Here is a 19,704-nt window from a genome sequence, read left to right on the forward strand (position 1 = left end):
TGAACTGTAGAATTTGTAAAAGAATCTAAAATGAGATTGAATAATTGCCAAACATATAAAATGAATCATATCACATACTACATGTTCGGTGAATATTTCATATCCAAAATCTTACAACCTATCAAGGCCTTCAAGAAGAAGATGTCTTAAGAGTGAAATAAATATGAAGATATCTTTAAGCTAGATGATCAAGGCTACAATTGTCGAAATCATCGTTAGTAGCGTTGCAAATTACAATTTAAATATATCATATTAATAAAGCTCTAATTGAATGTTTAATTATTGACAATATCTCGTGGGCGGCTTCGTGCCTATTGCTACAGAAATTCAAACGGAACAAGCTGCAGAAACGTGGAAAACGAAAGCTTAACTTGGTGAGAGATTAATAAAATTTTGCCGTGTTAGTCACAGTCGGCAGATCATGATGTGCCTCTCAAACTAAAAAATCTCTTCAATTCAAGTACGTCAACATACAAATTCAATTGAAGTACAGACCGGAAAATCAAACAACAATTAGATTTAGCCGTATGATTGGAAGTATAACTGATATGCACAACAATATTGACTACTTGGTCTAATCCTGAAGCATATCATGAACAGTAAATTCACTCCGAAGAGACGCGGTTAAGTATTCTCACACGTGAATTGAATTCTTTTAAAGACATATAAATAGGTTTTCATCTATCTCCCCTGGTGTGAAAATTTATTTAGCATTTGATTGTCTTTAGGTTTTCCACGAGAAATTCGGAAATGGGTATTCCAGTGATTGATGTAGAGAACATTAATGGAGGAGAGAGGAAGGCCATTATGGCTCAAATCGCAGAGGCTTGTGAATCTCCTAGATTTTTTAAGGTATTATGCTTGTTTCATACGTGGTTTATGGGACAACAAGATCAGCTGTTTCATCTTTTGATTATAAGGGTGAACTATGTTATAAGGAATCTTGATTAGAGTTGGGACCGTTCTCTTTACCAAGATTTTGCAATTGTTATGCTATAAAAAGGGTCAGTTTTACTTATCTAGATAAAAACAGAACAGTATAATGATTCTGATGATATTCCAAATTGATAAAGAGGGTCAGTTTTACATATGCATTGATAGAAATCATTCATTACAAGATTATGTGAATGGTGAGCTGGAATTGACTGAATTGGTTTAATTTTTGCAGATTATAAACCATGGCATTGACCACGGTCTTCTGCACAGTGTGAAAGAGGTTTGTTCAGAACAATATAAAATTAACAGAGAACAAGATTTCAAGAATTCCTCCCCAGTAAGGGCACGGAACAAGGCCATTGAAGCTGAAGCTGAAGCAAAGGGAAATAATGCTGAGAAGATTGAGGATTTGGACTAGGACGACGTTTTTCAAGTCCACGAGATGAAAGAGACAAATTCTTGGCCTTCAGACCCCAAAGAATTCAAGTACGTTTAATATTCAATCAATAATAATCTATACTGCTGCGAGTGCACATTATTATAGTGGATCTTTCTATATATATTCTATTAACAATCAGCAAACATAATCAATAGAAACAATTCATATAGTTTCACATTACTACACCTTATTTTCCTATAATCGGAGTATACCCTTGTTTTTCATTTAATTAAATTTAATGCAAACATCTAGCCCATTAACTTTTGCATTTTGTACAGGGATACAATTGAGGAGTTCCGCAGCCAAATATACAATCTGACAGAGAAATTGTTGGAAATAATAAGTGAAAGCTTGGGGCTGGAGAAAGGATTTCTGAAAAGGGTATTTGCAGGGGGAGAGAAGAAGGAGAAGCCATTCTTTGGCACAAAGGTGAGCCATTATCCTCCCTGCCCGAGGCCAGACCTGATAAAGGGCATCCGTGCTCATACAGACGCAGGTGGCCTCATTCTTTTGTACCAAGATGATGGGGTTCCTGGCCTTCAAGTTCTTAGCAATGGCAGCTGGATTGATGTGCAACCAATGCAGGACTCAATTGTTGTTAACATTGGTGATCAGATAGAAGCAGTGAGTAATGGAAAGTATAAGAGTGCAGGGCATAGAATTCTCCCAACAAAGGATGGAAATCGGTTATCAGTGGCATCCTTCTATAATCCCCCATACAACGCAGTGGTTAGCCCTGCAACTAAGCTTTTTGCTCAAGGCAATGGGAATGCTGCTCATGAAATATCTACCTATCCAAAGTACTCATTTGGTGACTACATGAAGATTTACTCTGAACAGAAATATGAAGGGAAAGAGGCTCGCTTCAAAGCAGTGGGAAGGATGAATTAACATTTTTTTTTTTATAATGAAAATGTTAGGAAATTAAGTTTGACAATAAATAAATTAGTTGTTACTTTCGCTAGGTAGGTTGATAATAAATAATAGTTTTATTAAGTCAATTTATCGAATGTAATAGATACAGTGATTATAATAAAATATTCAATATTGTTGTTCTACATTGGTATGAGAAAAAGTTGACTTTGCATTATGAAAGTAGCTAAGAGGATGTACACATTCAAATGTTATTTACTAATAAGTGTTAGATTTATTGACAAATTCATCTAATATATAGAATAAGGGGAAATATAATCAATATATAGAACTTATATTCAAAATTCAAGTTACACAGGTCATTGGTCTATTGGTGAAGTTGAAAGGCTTACAAAGAGCCCACAAGGAATCAAATTACAAATTATATTTAATTAATCTAATTTCTACAAATTTAATTCAATATTATTATTTTATTTTTCTACTTCATTTCTAATTGTATGGTCTTAACCCACTCAAATCATATATAGCAAAGAAGCTACAATGCTATTATAAAGAATATTTGAAAAAATAAATGTAGTTTATCATTGGATAACTATTTACAAGTACATGTAACTTTGGTTATGTCTTACATTTGTGATTTTTTGACCTACCTTTCTACTGTAACTTAATTTTCTTTATCCCACACACCCATATATAATTTCTCTCCATCAAATCAGTTAATTCTAAAAGAGTTTTAAAAAATTAGAGTTGTTAATTTTTATAAAATATATTATAATCTATTTTAAATTTAAACCTTTTAATTCATTAATAAAGCAAAATTTTGTAGTTTTTAGCTTCTAATTTTAGTTTTTCATTGAAGTTGTGATATATTCTTTGAATTTAAGAATTATTGTTATTAGGGGGTTTCCTTATTGGTATCTCTTCCCTCTAATTGGATCATTGAACTAAAGAATTTGAATTTCTATGGTTGATGTTGAAATATAAGATATATTCACAAATTCAAGGTCAATCTATTAGTCTAAATAATTTCAACCTAAATGAATCCCAAAGTAAATCAAATTTTTAATTTGAGAGAAGATATTTATTTTCAATATTTAATAAGAATTATATTATATTACATTAATATAAATAATTTTTTTTTTGTAAATTATTTAATATTATGAATCAATATCCAAATTTCAAATTATATATATATATATATATATATATATATATATATATATATATTATTAGTAGAAAATAGAACAAGACACCATTCATGATATCACTATCACAATGATCACAAATGAACTTGCCTCAAAAATCTCTAACTTATCATCATACCATTCATTTATATTAGAAACCATCTAAAATTATAAATTAATAAATTATGTATAATAAACTAGCATTCCAAAAAAAAAAAATTAAAAATCTTATAAATATATAGGCAGTTCAATGAACTAAAAATGCAGAGGAAGATGGCAGGTTGGAAAGGTAAGGTACTAAGTAATGTCAGAAAATTGCAACTCATAGCTGCCTCCCTCTAGGGGATCCCAATCTAGTTATTGTCCTTATTTAATATATCATGTCACTTCATGGATAATTTGGAAATAATTCAAAGGAAATTTCTATGGTCAGGAACAAATGAAAATATGAAAATTAGCCTTGTGAGCGAGGAGAAAGTGTGTAGACCTAAACCATAAGGGAGTTTGAACCTGAGGAGATTAAGGGATTGAAACAAGGCTCTCGTGACTAAAATAAGATGGAGAATGGATAAGGATTCAACTAGATGTTGCATAATTATGAGGGCTAAATATTTGGGTGGAAGGCCTTTTAACCAGATTTTACATAATGAAGGTCTCCCGACTAGATCAAGGATATGGGCCAATATTGTTAAGGTTTGGAATCACTTGAGGGGGGGATAAGGTGGAACATTGGGGATGGGAATTTTATTAGATACTGGGAAGATAGATTGCTTGGAGACTCTTCTCCAATCTATACTAAGTTTCCAGTTCTAAAGAATAATGGGGTGGCTAAGTATGGTACTAAGGTGTCAATTACATTGATAATGGAAAATGGAAAGACCAAATTGTGGTCACTCTTAACATAGTAGAAAAGGTGCTCTATGGAGAGCTGGGGAGCCTCCTAAAACAAAGCTATATCCATTCCTTCCTAGAGAGAGATAAAGTTTTTTGGAACAATAAATTTTGGGGAACTTCAATGTTAAGCCGGCCTATTTTAGTATTATTAATCAGGGAGGCTTCTTGGACTAGAGATATGTTTGGTAGTTTCATTTGCTTCCTAGGACTACTTTCTTTTGGTGGTTTGTTATGCACAATAGTATGCTCACAATTGATAACCTTTAGAGGCATGGCTTCTAGATGGTTAATCAATGTGTTTTATGTTATAATGATGAGAATTAGTTGGCCAATAAAAAATCTCTTCATCTTGATTGACCAATATTTGTAATCAAATCCATCAAATTCTTGGACTTGTAAATTATTTGTCATGCTAAAGACTTCTCAATCCTAAAGCTCTAATACCAAATGTAGGAAGTAATCGATAGCATTCATTTAAAAGAATTTAATTAGGAATAAACCATACACATAAAATAGAAAAAAGAAACTTTGTTTCTTGAACAAGGGAAGCTTTGTTTTAAGGCAATGAAATTTTTCCTTTTATTCTAGTATATCTGATTGTTTCAGAGCTTCTTATTACATATAAAAATTTCCATGGAAGCAGTGAATATAAGAAAGAAAAACACTCTGAAAAGTCCACCACTGAGAACTACAAAGCATGTGCTCCAATGCATGGTCAACTAAAATAAAACTAAATAACCAAAGGAATGAACTAAGGAAAAACTATTTATAACTCGAAGATCACCCATAACCACATGAATTAGTAGTTTGGTTGATTATATTGAGGAGAAGCTATGATTATGCAATATATTAATTCAATTAACCATTGCATGTATTTTGCAATTTATTGGTTATAAATTAACTTGAAAATATGATTGATTAATCTTAGCATATAAAAACAACACCAAACTTCAAGATGAAATAGGGGAGAATTTGCCCCCATAATGATGTCAGCCATTAAATTTTTGGAGGCCCTTAATGGTTACATTTGGACTTTTTAGAAGAACCACTGACTGATTTTCTCTTTTAGTATTGTTAACCATTAAATTTTGGGAAGTTTTCTAATTTTAGGTTACTATTTTGATTTCAAATTGTTTAGATAAGGCTAGGTCTATGGTAATTCTATGTTGTATCAAAACTACAATTTTCCTGCTTTTATTAGTTAAACATAAATTTAGAATTTAATTCTACATTTATTTTTAATCTAATTACTAAGTTCATGATATTATCATTTTGATGTCAGCACAGACATTCACCGGATCTATGGAGGGGGGCTTTCTTAAAAATAGAATGGATGGTCATTGAGAATTTATAGGATTATTTAATGTGAGCACTCCCATGAATTTTTTCAAGTTTATTTCAGCTTAAAACATTTAACTCATTAATTTAAGAAAGCTTCTTGTCCTATGAATTTTAGAGTGAAGACTAGCCTTAGATTTTAAATTTATCATTTAGTTTTGGTGTGAGAATAATGAGAAATTGTAACACATGGAAAGAAGTTTCTCTAAGCTTGTGGGGCTATTTCAAGACCCACCTCATTTTAACCCACTCAAATTTAGATGGCTAAAAAGTTGGAGCTCTCCAAATAAACCTTTAGTACCCCAATAAAATTTATCATGGGACCTCTCCCTCCATACAACTAAATTCCAAGCCCTTTCCATAGAACCCCCATCTAAGGTTAGTTTTTTTTCAATAATTTAGGTAGTGGTTCTTATCAATTGATGTATTGTTATATTATTATTTTTATTGTTTCTTGTTGATGTAAGTTAATTTTTTATTTAAAATTTGTTTTCTTTGCACTTATTTATTATGTGATTTTATTTTCTTTACAATTATTTATTATGTGATCTATGTTGTGTAATCAACATATAGAAATAGGGAAGACCCCACCACCATAAATGTAGAGTAAATATTGGCCTTGAAGCCCCCATTCTCTCTGATGTTCTTCCATTATTGGCCATCATGGAAGCAAGATTGTGTAGTCTATCATATCCATATATTATATACATGATACAAATAGATGGGTAATAGTCATTAATCCTATCATAACTAATATTAGAAGGTGCATTTTTTCTTCTCCAAAAACTACCTCCTCTTGAAGGGCATAGAATAAGGTTCCTAAATTAATAATTGTAGGCCAATGATCCACCATTCACATCTATTTTCATCTTTATTTGTGCCCAGATTCATATCCATAATTATTCAATGCCATCTTGGCATTTTGGGAAAGGAATATGCTTCTCTATCTATGTAGAAATGGTGGAACTATCCATCTCCACATCTATTTTTTCTCTATATACATCATTAATATATTTTTTGTTTCAGAGATGAGGAATGATATGACCTTAGGGCCACCTAAACTATGGAAAATTAATGATGTAAGGCCCAATAGATAATCTCTGGACTAGATGGTGTGTATCCAACTATCTGGATCTATGTGAAATATAAATATCTAAAGGATGCATAATTTACATATGTTTTTCTCATACACTAATCCCTCTCCCTATTAGTTGACTGCTCTCTTGCCATCGTTATAATATCTAGTAGGTCATCACCATATCTATATAAAATTAACTAAACTCTTACTCTAGAAAGGTATCCTCTTTCTATATATGCATGTCATCAACGTCTTCTCTTCTCTTAGTCTCCCATATATACATGGGATGAACCATCCCCCCAATTATAGACAATTTTATTGACTATCAACTATGTCAAATCTGAGTTCAGGTGAAAAAATTATATAATCCATTCGAGGATAATGTAATTATTTTTATACAAGATAGATCAAATAGATAGGGTTGTTTTCCCATATCTCTATAGATTCTTGATGGGACAGGATATAGTCATATTAAAATAGATAAATCATAGCCTATCTAAGGAAAAAGTAGCAGTCTCTTAGTTGATCCTAGATTTTGATAGATAATTCCCCTTAACAAAGGCATTTTATTATAAAAGAAAACATTTTTGTATATCTTTTCAAAGGATAATCAAAATTTTATCCTCTATTTCTTAAACTATAATGGATTTTTTTCTCTCAAAGGGGGGTACTAGAATTTGAAGGTGCATTATCCTTTTTTCTTCGATGTTGAAAGGGGGGGAGTTTTTAAAGAAGTTCAAAAGTGTTTCAATCATCAACAAATGGGAAGATTTTTATGAATATGTCACATTAGTTTTCATTGATGTCAAGGATTTTGGATGATTTATTGGTGGAAAACGTGTTGAAAGGGTGATATGTTGATATGGTTTATGTGACCTTATTCTATCATATTTGGATATAAGGAGTCATTATAGTAATTACTTGAATGACATACATCTTATACTCATGGATTCCTTCCAAAGGATATCATTACAAATACATTTTTTGTTTTCTAGATATTAGTGTTGTGAGATTGGATTCTCTGCCTGCCATTTTTCCTTTCTTTAGTCTGTCTAGCTTGGTGTACAATTGGAGTAGTAACATAATTTATCCTAGTAATACTTTTAAAAATAAAATTGGTGTGTTGCTTCTTAAAAAAGTTTTCTTTGAAGTTTTGATTAGCTTTTAAATTCCATCTTTACATTTTATGGTCATTAATGCCATTAATCCTTAACATGGCATTAAAATATTCAAATCTAGTACACCTACCTCTTAGTGTTAGTAGACTATTATTTTTGCTTGTTTTCACTATGTTTATTAATAGATGTAATATAATTGAGGATAACTTTATGCTTTTTATAAGTGGTGTTCTTTTTCAAACAAATCTAACATATTCTTGGTATTCTTTGAATATGTTTGGAAATGATTTCTAGATAATGCTATTATTTTTCTTGATTATGTTATATCCTTTATAGTCATAGTTGTGGCTTGTTAGCAAGCTTCAATGTTCTAAACTCAATATGTTCACTAAAAATGTGTTTATTTGTGTCTATACATGTACTACCATACTTAGGATCATTATTTTATTCTAGTCATGTCTCGCAAATGATGTAGGGTTTCTATTATGGGACTCACCTTAGTTTGTGGATAGCTAAATGCTTCATGAGTGGCTTCCAACTAGTTAAAAAACTTTAAAATCTTTTCCTATTCACTGAATATATTTTAAAGATAGCCTTGATTGATGTGGAAATTGACAAATCTAGATCTTAGAAGTGTTGATTGAGATATATTTGTGTCCTTTTCTTCTCATCGGGTGGACAATTTCTTGAGTTTATATGACCTATTTATTTATAATATTTTATCCTAGTTGAATAAAAATTGATGTAGAAATTTTAATGATATATATTAAATATTTACAGAATGTAATTCAAGAGTACAAGCACTTTGATTTTTTTTGGTGATGTGTTGTAGAGTGGAAGACCAAATTGTGTTACAAAGAGAATCTAGAGAGAATAGGAGAGGATATGTAGTAACATAAGCATCAAAGAGATATATTCAAAGTCTAATTTTGTTAACTTATTTTCAAAATATCCTTATTTCATTTCTAAAGTTCTTGTTGTTAGTTGTTAGTGAGTGTTCTAGTAAATCACTGTGTGTCTTGATCTAAAGTTGGTAAAATATATTTTTGTGTCTTAAGTAGTAAGCTCTCTAGTAGTCAGCCTAACTCTTTGTAATTAAAGATTTATATACTTATTGCATAGCTCTCATTATGGTTTTTCTCATCTTTGGATTTGCCACACAAATATGGTGTCTTCATGTTGACCATGGTTTTTTTTCTATATTGTCCATAAGAGATAAATTCTTACAAAGTGATGTAAATTCTATTAAAATTTAAGCTAAATTTTTTATTATTGTCTGAACTAATTCACCCCCACCTCCCTCGAATCATATTGTGAGCTCAAAACCTATCCACACAAAAATTAACTTTAAATAAAAAAAGTAAAAAATAAAGACTTATAATTTTTCTTTTCTTATACTTATTCATGTTATATTTTATGTATAAATACTAATAAAAATATAATATGTGTTTCATCTATCTTTAATGTAAATAAATTTGTACAGATTTTATTTTGTTTGGCATAATGTATACATGTAACATTTATTAAAAAGAAATGAAGAAATGTGTATATGCTTTGTTCTTGAATAAAAGTACATATTGCATTTTAGTTCAATAGAATCCACATTTTTAATTCAAATGGAAGAGATGCATTTAGGCTAGTGCCTAGACTTAGATGGAAAGCTTTTGGCTTGGGAGCTTTATTTTTCTCATTCTCCTATTTTTCCTGTCCAATCCAATTTTAGATTTAAATGAAATTGAAAAATTAATACTATTTAGTTTCTTTTAGTATTACTCATACATCTATGTATCACTTTTTAATGAATTTGTACATATTTATCCAAATTTAAAATAAATGATCTATCATTGTTCTGCACTTCATTCTTCACATTTTTAAATAATAATAAATTGATTATGTTAGTGCAAGTTATTTGTAGGACAAAAGTTATTATCTAAATTTTATTGGCTCTAGTACATGTTGGTTATGTTGATTCTTTTAATACTAAATTAAACAAGTTTGGACTTGTTCTTACTAATAAGATTTTATGGTTATTTTTAAAGAGCAAGAAAGAAGAAAAGTTCAAAATAAAAAGAAGATATCTTATTAAATTCAATAGAGAACTCACTTGACTAAAATTATAATATTTCAAATCTAGTAATCTTGGTGACTTCTAAGTGGTGCTCCATGATCTTATAAAAAACATCACTATAGTTTAGAAAACATAAATAAATTATTATTTTTCTTCCAAAGAAAAGAACAATCTAAAGAAGGATGAGATTGAGTTGCTAGATAAATACTTGGAAGAAATTAAGGTTGTTGAACCAATGCCTAATGGACACAATAAGAAAGATAAATCTAGATGCCAATCTAATTTGAAAGAAGTTGATATTTATTTGACAATTTTTTTATTAGACATTTGTGAATCTAATAAAGAAAAATGCAAGAGTAATATATATCATACATTTGTGGGACTAAATGCTGCACTATTAACCTTTATTGAACATTTCTATTATATCTAAACACAAATACTTTGTTTAGTTCCATCTAAATAGATGGTCTTGTGTAATACAATAAGGAACAACCACCCTTTAATAAACTATATCAAATAATAAGAAATTATTTTTGTTTATATGTTATTTAAAATCTGACAATTATATCCTCACCTACTATTACATTTATTATAATCATCAATTAATTATTAAACAAGAATAATGTTGACATAAATGTATTTTTTATATTTAATTATAAATGAAAATACACGGAAGAATAAGAACTATCTATAGATAGGTGAAACATAAATAAAAACATTGCATTACAATTATGTAGAGGGATAAAAGCCAGAAGTAGGAGTGATTAAATACTTTAACTAAGATATTTTATGACATTGATGAGCATTATAACATAACAATAGTATTATGGCCTTCCAAAGTTAGGCTACCCAAAATTTCTAAAATAATTTTTAAAGATGTATTTAGCTAACTCTATATGTATTATTAGGGTCTTTTGGCCCCATGTATTAAGTTTGAGCATCTAGAAACTTCCTAGGTGGCATAAAATTGCATATTTAAGAAAGGGTCGAACATTGTCTAGGACAAATTTGGGTGGTAGTTTGTAGTTTAGTCTTGCATATTATTATAATGAAGAAACCCATGTGAGTTAGCACATTGTACTAGTGAATTCTATAATTCCCCATTTGTTGCAACCATAATATGTCCATATTTTGTTCTCACATTTGTTGTTATTTCTTTGTTTATGTTATGGGTTTATGGTATTAAGGGGAGCACCCTTCACAAAGTGGTATCAGAGTTAGAGTTCTTGAGTATGTGGACATATCACTGACTATGAGTTAGTTCACACTAGAACTGTGGTTTTGGCTGAGGGTGTTGATATGTCAGTAATTGTGAGTCAGATTGCACTAGGGTTTTGATGAAAGCATGAAAACGTGTCCACAAAGAGAGCATGGTGGAAGAGTTGTAGGTGTTACACCTGAGGATTTTAGAGCCCTCTAAAGACAAATACAAGAATTTGAAGAAAAAATGTGTAGAGGAATAAATCTTCAAATAAGAGATGAAAGCAAGGATGAGGACAAAGTAGAAGAAAATGCCAAAGTGGATGCAATTCTAAACCCAGAGGAAGAGAGACTTTTTAGGGCCATCTCCAAGATTTAAAAAGACATAAGTTTGAAGTTTGCAATTTTTTGGGAAATCTTAAACCAACAGAGCTGATCAATTGTATCAATGAATTGGAGAGCTATTTTGAGTATGAAGATATTGAGGATCCTAATAGTGTTAAGTTTTCAAAGGTGAAACTAAAGGGAAATGCAAAGATCTGGTAGCAAGAGGTTTAGTTGGAGAGAAATAGAAAGTGAAAGGAAAAAATCACTAAATGGAATTGGATGATAGCTAAAATGAAGAGACAATTCATTCCTATGGATTATGACCTTGATCTATTGAAGAAAATTCAAGGGTTTAAGCAAGCAGGAAAATCTACTCAAAAGTATACCGAAGAGTTCTACTGAATTCTCATTAGAACTAGCCATCTAGAAGCTGATAAGGAGAAAGTGGCATGTTATTGTTCGGGTTCCACAATGCATGCCCATTGCTCAATAGAAATGGGGACCCCCTACTTCTTTTTAGGCTTTTTGAATCCATAGTATGAGGTCTAAGTCCTTTTGAGGCCTTACCCAGTCTCCTAGTTTGCATTCAGATCCTAACTAAAGAACCCAGTAGATGAAAAGACAAAGATTTTGGCAAAGGGGGCCTTTTTTCTTTCAAATAAAAGGCACACTAGTGCACCTCAATAGGTTTCCTAGTGTGTTAGAACCCTTAAAGGAAAATCAAAGGCATCTCTTTTGTGCAGACGTGTAGCTGCACACCTATGTAGGTCCAAGGAGGGGAGGGTTTATATAACCCCCACTTCCCTATTCCCCACCACCTTGTTTTCAATCTTCTTTCTTGTGCTTCTATTTTCACACCCCCACATCTGGCTACCTGTGCCCTTTTGGCCCAACACTCTGGCACAATCACAAATATTTATATACTGAGGTGCATAGTAGCACACCTAACTAGGTGTGCTACTTTGCACCTAATAAACATAAACATTAACTTATGAACCCATAATAGGTTTGGGTGCACATTAGTTCACCTAATTAGGTGCGCTTCTATGCACCCTCAAATACAAAGAAATCCATCAAATTTTTGAGAATGAAGTGTGCATCAGTGCACCCCATGAGGTACACTTATGCATAGCCAATAAATGGGATTTTTCTTGGATAGATGGCACACCAAGTGCATCTAATAAGTGTGCTAGGTGTACCAATATTTTTTATTCTAAGGCTTTTATTAGGGGTTCTGGGTGTTTCTAATGATCCAGTTTCTTAGGCTTTTTAATGAATCAATTCTAGGTTTTGAATTAATCATTTTTTCTTCAATTCCAAACTAATGGATGTCTTCTTTTGTAAATATAATGGCATCTTTTTCATCTCCCCTAGTTTAGAAAATGCCATGAAAAATAGTACTATTTAAGTTTCAGGGCATTCTGACAAAATCACAGTTTCAGGATCACAACTCAAAAATCTAACATACTGATTTGGGATACATAGATTTGGGAGAATTTTTAAAGATATAAAACAAACTAACTCAGGGGTTCCAAATGATCTCTGCACTAATTTGATCAGGGCTTATCAATACAACATCACATCCAGTGTCAATGCAGTCTTTAGAACTTATCATGACTCTTATAGAACATTTTTTTCATAAGGAGAGGGTTGCTATCAGCATAATGAAAGAGATCATTCTAGATCTTAGACCCAAGAACATTGAAAAGGTATTCCATCTCCCATAGGTAGACCAGTTCATTCGGCTAACTTATGAGCAAGCAAAAAGATGGTATCGAGAACATATTGACAAGGCTTCTAAGATTATCTAGTCCTCATTCCTTATAGAGAAGACTTCTTTGGGAAAGAAAATTGGATAAGTGGACATGACAAGAGGGTACATGAAGGAAGACATTGGGTACTTAATCATACTCTTGAGTAGAGTAATGGGTTTTCCAGTAGCCAAACACTTGAACATCTTCATGGTGTGCTTTATTGAAATGATAAAGAAAGAGGAGATGCCACTAGATTGGGCTTCTACTCTTAGCCAAAATTTGTGTGAATAGTTGGTGGTGGGAAAGAACAATAGGAAATTCTACATGACATCAAACTTGGTGTTCTTGTTAGTTGCAAGAGCCACAGATTACCCAGGGCTCTAAAAAAGGGGTAACATGCAGGATGCCAACACATGGTCGTATATTGTATATCCCCAGCTAGTAAAGAAGAGGCTTTTGGAGCAAAGAAAAGAATATAGAATTATAAATAATGCATTCATATTCACCATAATTTGGTTCATAGAAGGGGATTATACAAAAAGAGTATCAGAGGAGGTAGCTGCACAAATATCATTAGTTAGGGCTTACTATATATTTAGTTTTGAACATTTAGATATTTGAGGGGTAGCAGGTACAACTATTAACCCTAAGAAGCTCCCTAAGTATCCTAGTGATAGATTGATTCTCTTGGAGATTTCTTGATAACTCTTGTCCAGCTATGATAGAGTTAGAAAGCAACATAAAACATTTTGGATGTGGTCCATGATGATAGGACCTTTTTAGGTAGATTGAAGCCAAGATATCCCCTCTTTTGAACGTGAATGAGATCAATATCTATTAGAAGAGTATAATTCTACATGGCCATATTTTTACAATATCGATAGAGTGCATAACTTAGTGGGAAAAATATTTCAACATGAAGAAGCCATTCAAGATCATTCGATGAATGCAACAAATGACTACTATGTCAGTATCAGGGATTATTATAGGATGACTATGTATTTGGCAGAGAAGGCCTTGAAAATAAAGATTTCATTGAAGATATTATAAAAAGACATGGAAGAGTTGTTTGATCCTTTGTTCAACAAGGATAAAATTGGTGAAAGGCCTATTATAAATGCTAATATTGATAGAGAAGAGAACTCAAATATTAATCATAGGGAAAGGCACATCATCAAATTGACATAGGATTTGATCAAGAAACCATTTAAACTTGAACCAATTCTTGAGATAGTGATCTTCCATGCGCAAGCCCATTCTACCAAAGGTAGAGGGAAAAGGGTCATTGTCCCTACATTTATAGTTCAATCACTAGTAAGGCCAAAGATAGTGCACCAAGTTGATAGGCCAGTTGATTATTATTGAGCTCAAAAGGGGAAAGGAAAGGGTAAAAGGAAGAGGAATTCTCCTCAACAAGCTAAACTAGAAGAGGGAGAAATTTTGGCACCTCCCTAGCAAGGAGAGGAAAAGTAAAGGGGCCAAAAAACATAGAAGTTACACAAGCCCAAGGTGATCCCTAATTACCACCAGTTGCACCAAGCCAAGAGGAAATAGAAACTGAGTTACAAGAGGTTTCCCAACCTTGAAAGATAGAGCAAGCATCTCCCTTCACACCAAAAGGAGGAAGATTAGGACTCTGGTGAAGAGGAGACAAATGGTGATTAAGAAAGTGTTTCCTTTTCCATCTATCCTCGAACCCATTCTAGAAGAGGCAGAAGAAGAGGGTGATGGTGATTTGATCAAGAAACCATTTAAACTTGATCCAATTCCTGAGATAGTGATCTCCCATGCACAAGCCTATCCTACCAAAGGTAGAGGGAAAATGGTTATTGTCCCTACGTTTAGATTTCAATCACTAGTAAGGCCAGAGATAGAGCACCAACTTAGTAGGCTAGTTGATTATTATCGAGCTCAAAAGGAGAAAGGAAAGGGTAAGAGGAAGAGGAATTCTCCTCAACAAGCTAAACTAGAAGAGGGAAAAATTTTGGCACCTCCATAGCAAGGAGAGGAAAAGTAAAGGGGCCAAAAATCATAGAAGCTACATAAGTCCAAGGTGATCCCTAATTACTACTAGTTGCACCAAGCCAAGAGGAAAAAAAAATTGAGGTACGAGAGGTTTCCTGACCTTGACAGATAGAGCAAGCCTCCCCCTTCACACCAAAAGGAAGGAAGATTAGGACTCTGGTGAAGAGGAGGCAAAAGGTAATTAAGAAAGTGCTAGAAATGATTGAAAAGATCATGAATTTAGAATAATGGAACTAGTAAAGAATGTTTTCAATCATTGTTTTGTCATTGATGTCAAACTTGCTACTTGCAAGAATGAAAATTGCTTAAGTGATCCAAATACTATCAATCAGTTGATTGACAAGGTGGTGGCAATCAATAAGATGAAACTAGAGTACCTAGAGGAAGGTTGAGGTTATGATGTGGTAATGAAGTATAAGGATTAGCTAAGCCATTGATGAAATAGTGTATTGATGACATACTCTAAGACACAGAGGATGGACACACTAAGACACATCAAAGATGTAAGGATTAACTAAGTTCATTGGAGAGAGTTGAGCTAGCCAGTTAGTGCCAAACAAATTCTTAGTTGAAGCTGAGCTAGTTCAACTTAGTGGGTGCCGAGTAGTCTATAGGTGCTGAGTGGTCTTCAGGTGCCGAGTGATTTTCATGTGCCAAGTGATCTTCATGTGCCGAGCAACCCTCAGGTTTCGAGTGAAGATCAGGTGCCAAGTAACATAGAATTTCTTTAGGTCCCAAGCACCAATAAATAACAATAGAATTTGAGTAACACAAAAGGAGTTGAGCACCAGTAAATCAATAATGCCAAGTTGCTGCATTATTTGTTAAAGTCAAAGATTTGCCAGATCGGTAGTGATGAGGTTGTTACATTGAATTTTGTGAATTAGTTGGATAATAAGGATAACGAGGAGATTTCAGAGAATTCTATGTAATCCATGGAAACCATTTTCAAGGTGAATGCTAATGGATTTATCATATAAAGTTTCTAGAAGAAACAATTAGGAGAGAAAACAATATCATTTTCTCAAGAGGAAATTAAGATTTGAGCGGGATATTGAGAATAGAACTTCTTTATAAGGAGTTATAGGTTAGAGATCAAATGCACATGCATGAGAAGGGATTGATCTTAAGTTTGGTCATGTGAAGAAGCCAAGAGGAGAAAGAACGGAGCATCAAGACTCTGAATTGATCAAGTGACCATAGAAAGCATTGGCATAATGAGTTGAAGAACTCAAGGAGACAGATCTTGAAGGGTGAACAAGTTGTCAGCACTGCAAGGGAGAGAAGCCAAACAAAGAAAGGGACTGAAGAGTGATTTGAAATCTACACAGTTAGGGTTGCAATCTATATCAGGTCAAAACCCTTCCAATACTTTCTTACCATTGTATTAGATATTGAAATCCTACATTGCTAGGTTAGCTTAATAGCTAGGTGGATAAATCTCAGGAAAAGGATAGAAGATCCCCAAGAGAAGGATAAAGAGATCCTTGGGAGAAGGATAAGAGATCCTTAGGAGGAGGATAGGAGATCCTTAGAGAGGGATAATAGATTCTTTTGAGAAGGTGTCTGTAAATCGCATGGACTTGGGTGAGCCTAACAGCTCTATGTAAATCCTTTAATAGGGTGACATTCTAAGTTGAATGTTCTTAAATCCTTTAACAGGGTCACATTTAACAATGTGTTGTAGCCTTTAATAGGATAGGCCTTTAACAAGGCAAACCATCAGAAGTGGTTGAAATAAATTGCACAATTATTTTGTGGGTATCATCCCCACTCTAGTTTTACTTTCTTATTCCTAGAGGGTTTCTAGGTTATCAAAATCCTTAGTGTTATGGTATGATACATTTTTACTTTTCATGATTGTTTGATGTTTAATTGCATACATAATAACTTCAGTTATGTGTCATTAAGGATTTGTAGAAAAAGTTGTATTGGACATCATTGGACCTTGGATAACTGATTCACCCCCCCCTCTCAGTTATTCTAAAGAATTCTAACAATTGGTATCAGAACACACTACTGATTTGTTTCAAAGTACTAGCAGCAGGAAGATCAAGATGTCCAAGAGAGAAATTCCCAAACTAAACAAAGACAACTTTGTTGCATGGAAAAGTCTGATGAAGCTACACCTTAGATCAATAGGTGACTATGCATAGACCTCAATCATAGTTGATCATGTAGACCCTACAAGACCCCTCACTACAGATGACATGAGCAAGAAGAAGGAGCACAATCAAGCGATAATAGATATTGCTTCAGCACTAAGCTATGCCAAGTATGATGACATCAAAGGATGTGATACTTCACATCAGATTTGGGAAATATTATCAAGAATCTATGGAGGTGATGATAATTTCAAGAGAGCCAAAAGAGAGAGCCTAAGAGGAAAGTTTGATGACATGAAAGTGTAAGAAGGAGAAAATGATACTCAATATGGTGCAAGAATGAAGGAAGTAGTCAGTGCCATAAGAACCCTAGGAGGAAAGTTAGCAGAAGAAACAATATGTAGCAAATACTTGAGAACTTTTCTTCCCATCTATGCTATAAGAGTATCAGCCATCAAAGAGCTAAGGTGTGTACCAGGAAACACAGTGACATTTCAAGGAATAATTGGAAGAATCACTACTTTTGAGCTATCCAACTTTGATAACTACAAGCCAGAAAACTTTGAATCTACATTCAAAGCCAGGATGACAATAAAAGACAATGAGGAGGTGTAAACAAAGAAAAATAGTGGAAAAGGAAAATATGTATCCAGTGATAGCAACATTGATGAAGATGATGTGGACCAATTGGAGGCATTACTAGCAAGAAGATTTCATAGAGGAAGAGGCAAATTCAAAGGTAAGCTACCAATCATTTGTTTCAATTGTAATGAAGTTGGTCATATTGTAGCCAGATGCACACAAAAGAAAAATTACAAGGATGGAGGCAACTTCAAGAACAAGAAAGAGGACAACAAGGATTACAGAGGTAAAGGAAAAAGATGCTACATTGTTGAACAAGACTCTGATGAGAATGATGATGAAGTAGTCTATGTGGCTATGAAAGATGAATCAAATGAAGATGAAACACCTACCCTAGTAACATACATGAACAAGAATGATAGATGGATCATAGAAAGTGGATGCTCTCATCTCATGACTAGAGATAAAAGTAAGCTCATTTCCTTTACTCAATATGAAGGAAATAGTGTTAGATTTGGTAACAATGCACCATGTTTGATCAAAGGGAAAGGTAGTATCAAGCTTACTAAAAAGATATCATGTGATAATGCATAATATGTTGAAGGACTAAATTATAAATTGTTAAGTGTCTCACAGTTAGGCAACATAGGATGTAAGGTTGAATTTGAAAAAGGAGTTGCTAAGATTTATGATTCTCAAGGAAGTCTAATAGGAAAAGGTGATCAAACTAAGAGTAATTTTTTTTACCTTGACATGGAAGATGCTTCTTGTCTCATTTTTCAAATTGATGATGTATGGTTATGGCACAAGAGGATATGTCATGTAAATTTTGACAATATGATAAGCATTAGTAAAATGAAGAAAGTTAGAGGACTACCAAAGTTGAAGAAACCTGATAACATCATGTGCAAACAATGTCAAGTAGGGAAGATGACTAAGTCAACTTTCAAAAGCAAGAATTATACTTCCAATGAAGATTTAGAGCTAGTTCATACTAACTTGTGTGGTCCTATTGAAGTACAAAGCTACAAAGGTGAAAAATACATAATGCTATTTATAGATGACTATTCAAGGATGATGAAAATCATGTTCTTAAAAAAAACATTAGATGCATTCCAAATGTTCAAATGGTACTTGGCCAGAGTTGAGAAAGAGACTAGAAAGATTATAAAATGTCTCAAATCTGATAGAGGAGGTGAATTCACATCAAGAGAATTTGAAGAGTTCTGCAATGAAAGAGGAATCAAAAGATAGACATCAGCACCTAGGACTCCACATCAAAATGGTATAGTAGAGAGAAGGAATATATTAGTTATTGATTATGTTAGGACCTTAATGATGGAGAAAAATGTTGCACTCAAGTACTGGAGAGAGGTTGTAAGTACTGCAGTCTACACACTCAACAGAGTTCAAGTCAAGAAAGGTACAAATGCAACACCTTTTGAATTATGGTATGGGCATTCTCCTAATGTAAAACATTTCAAAATACTTGGATGCAAATGCTATATATATAAAGAGTCTAGAAATGAAAGTTTGATGCAAAAAGTGAGGAGGGCACATTTCTTGGTTATTCTACTAGAAGCAAAGCTTATAAGTGCTTGAATGTTAACACTAACAAAGTAGTAGAAAGCACAAATGTGAAGTTTGATGAGCTTGCAGAAGTTCAAAGTGTTGAGAACACCAAGAAAGAAGAAGAATACAAGACCTTTGTATACTTTTATGAAGGTATACCTAATGATGGTGAAGTTACAACTTAGAATGACAATCAGCAACAAAATCTAAT

General features: G+C 32.9%; 1 pseudogene across 1 annotated transcript; it reads left to right on the plus strand.

The window, feature by feature from the left end:
- Positions 1-686: 686 nt before the first annotated feature.
- On the plus strand, positions 687-2,411 carry LOC149559744 (1-aminocyclopropane-1-carboxylate oxidase-like; annotated as a pseudogene). Its single transcript, XR_016363623.1, has 3 exons — positions 687-852; positions 1,169-1,422; positions 1,654-2,411. The product of XR_016363623.1 is annotated as a 1-aminocyclopropane-1-carboxylate oxidase-like (transcript).
- Positions 2,412-19,704: the final 17,293 nt, after the last annotated feature.

Source organism: Cupressus sempervirens, chromosome 4, assembly GCF_028749045.1.
Source record: "Cupressus sempervirens isolate cs-2001-9-10 chromosome 4, ASM2874904v1, whole genome shotgun sequence".
Taxonomy (NCBI): Eukaryota; Viridiplantae; Streptophyta; class Pinopsida; order Cupressales; family Cupressaceae; genus Cupressus; species Cupressus sempervirens.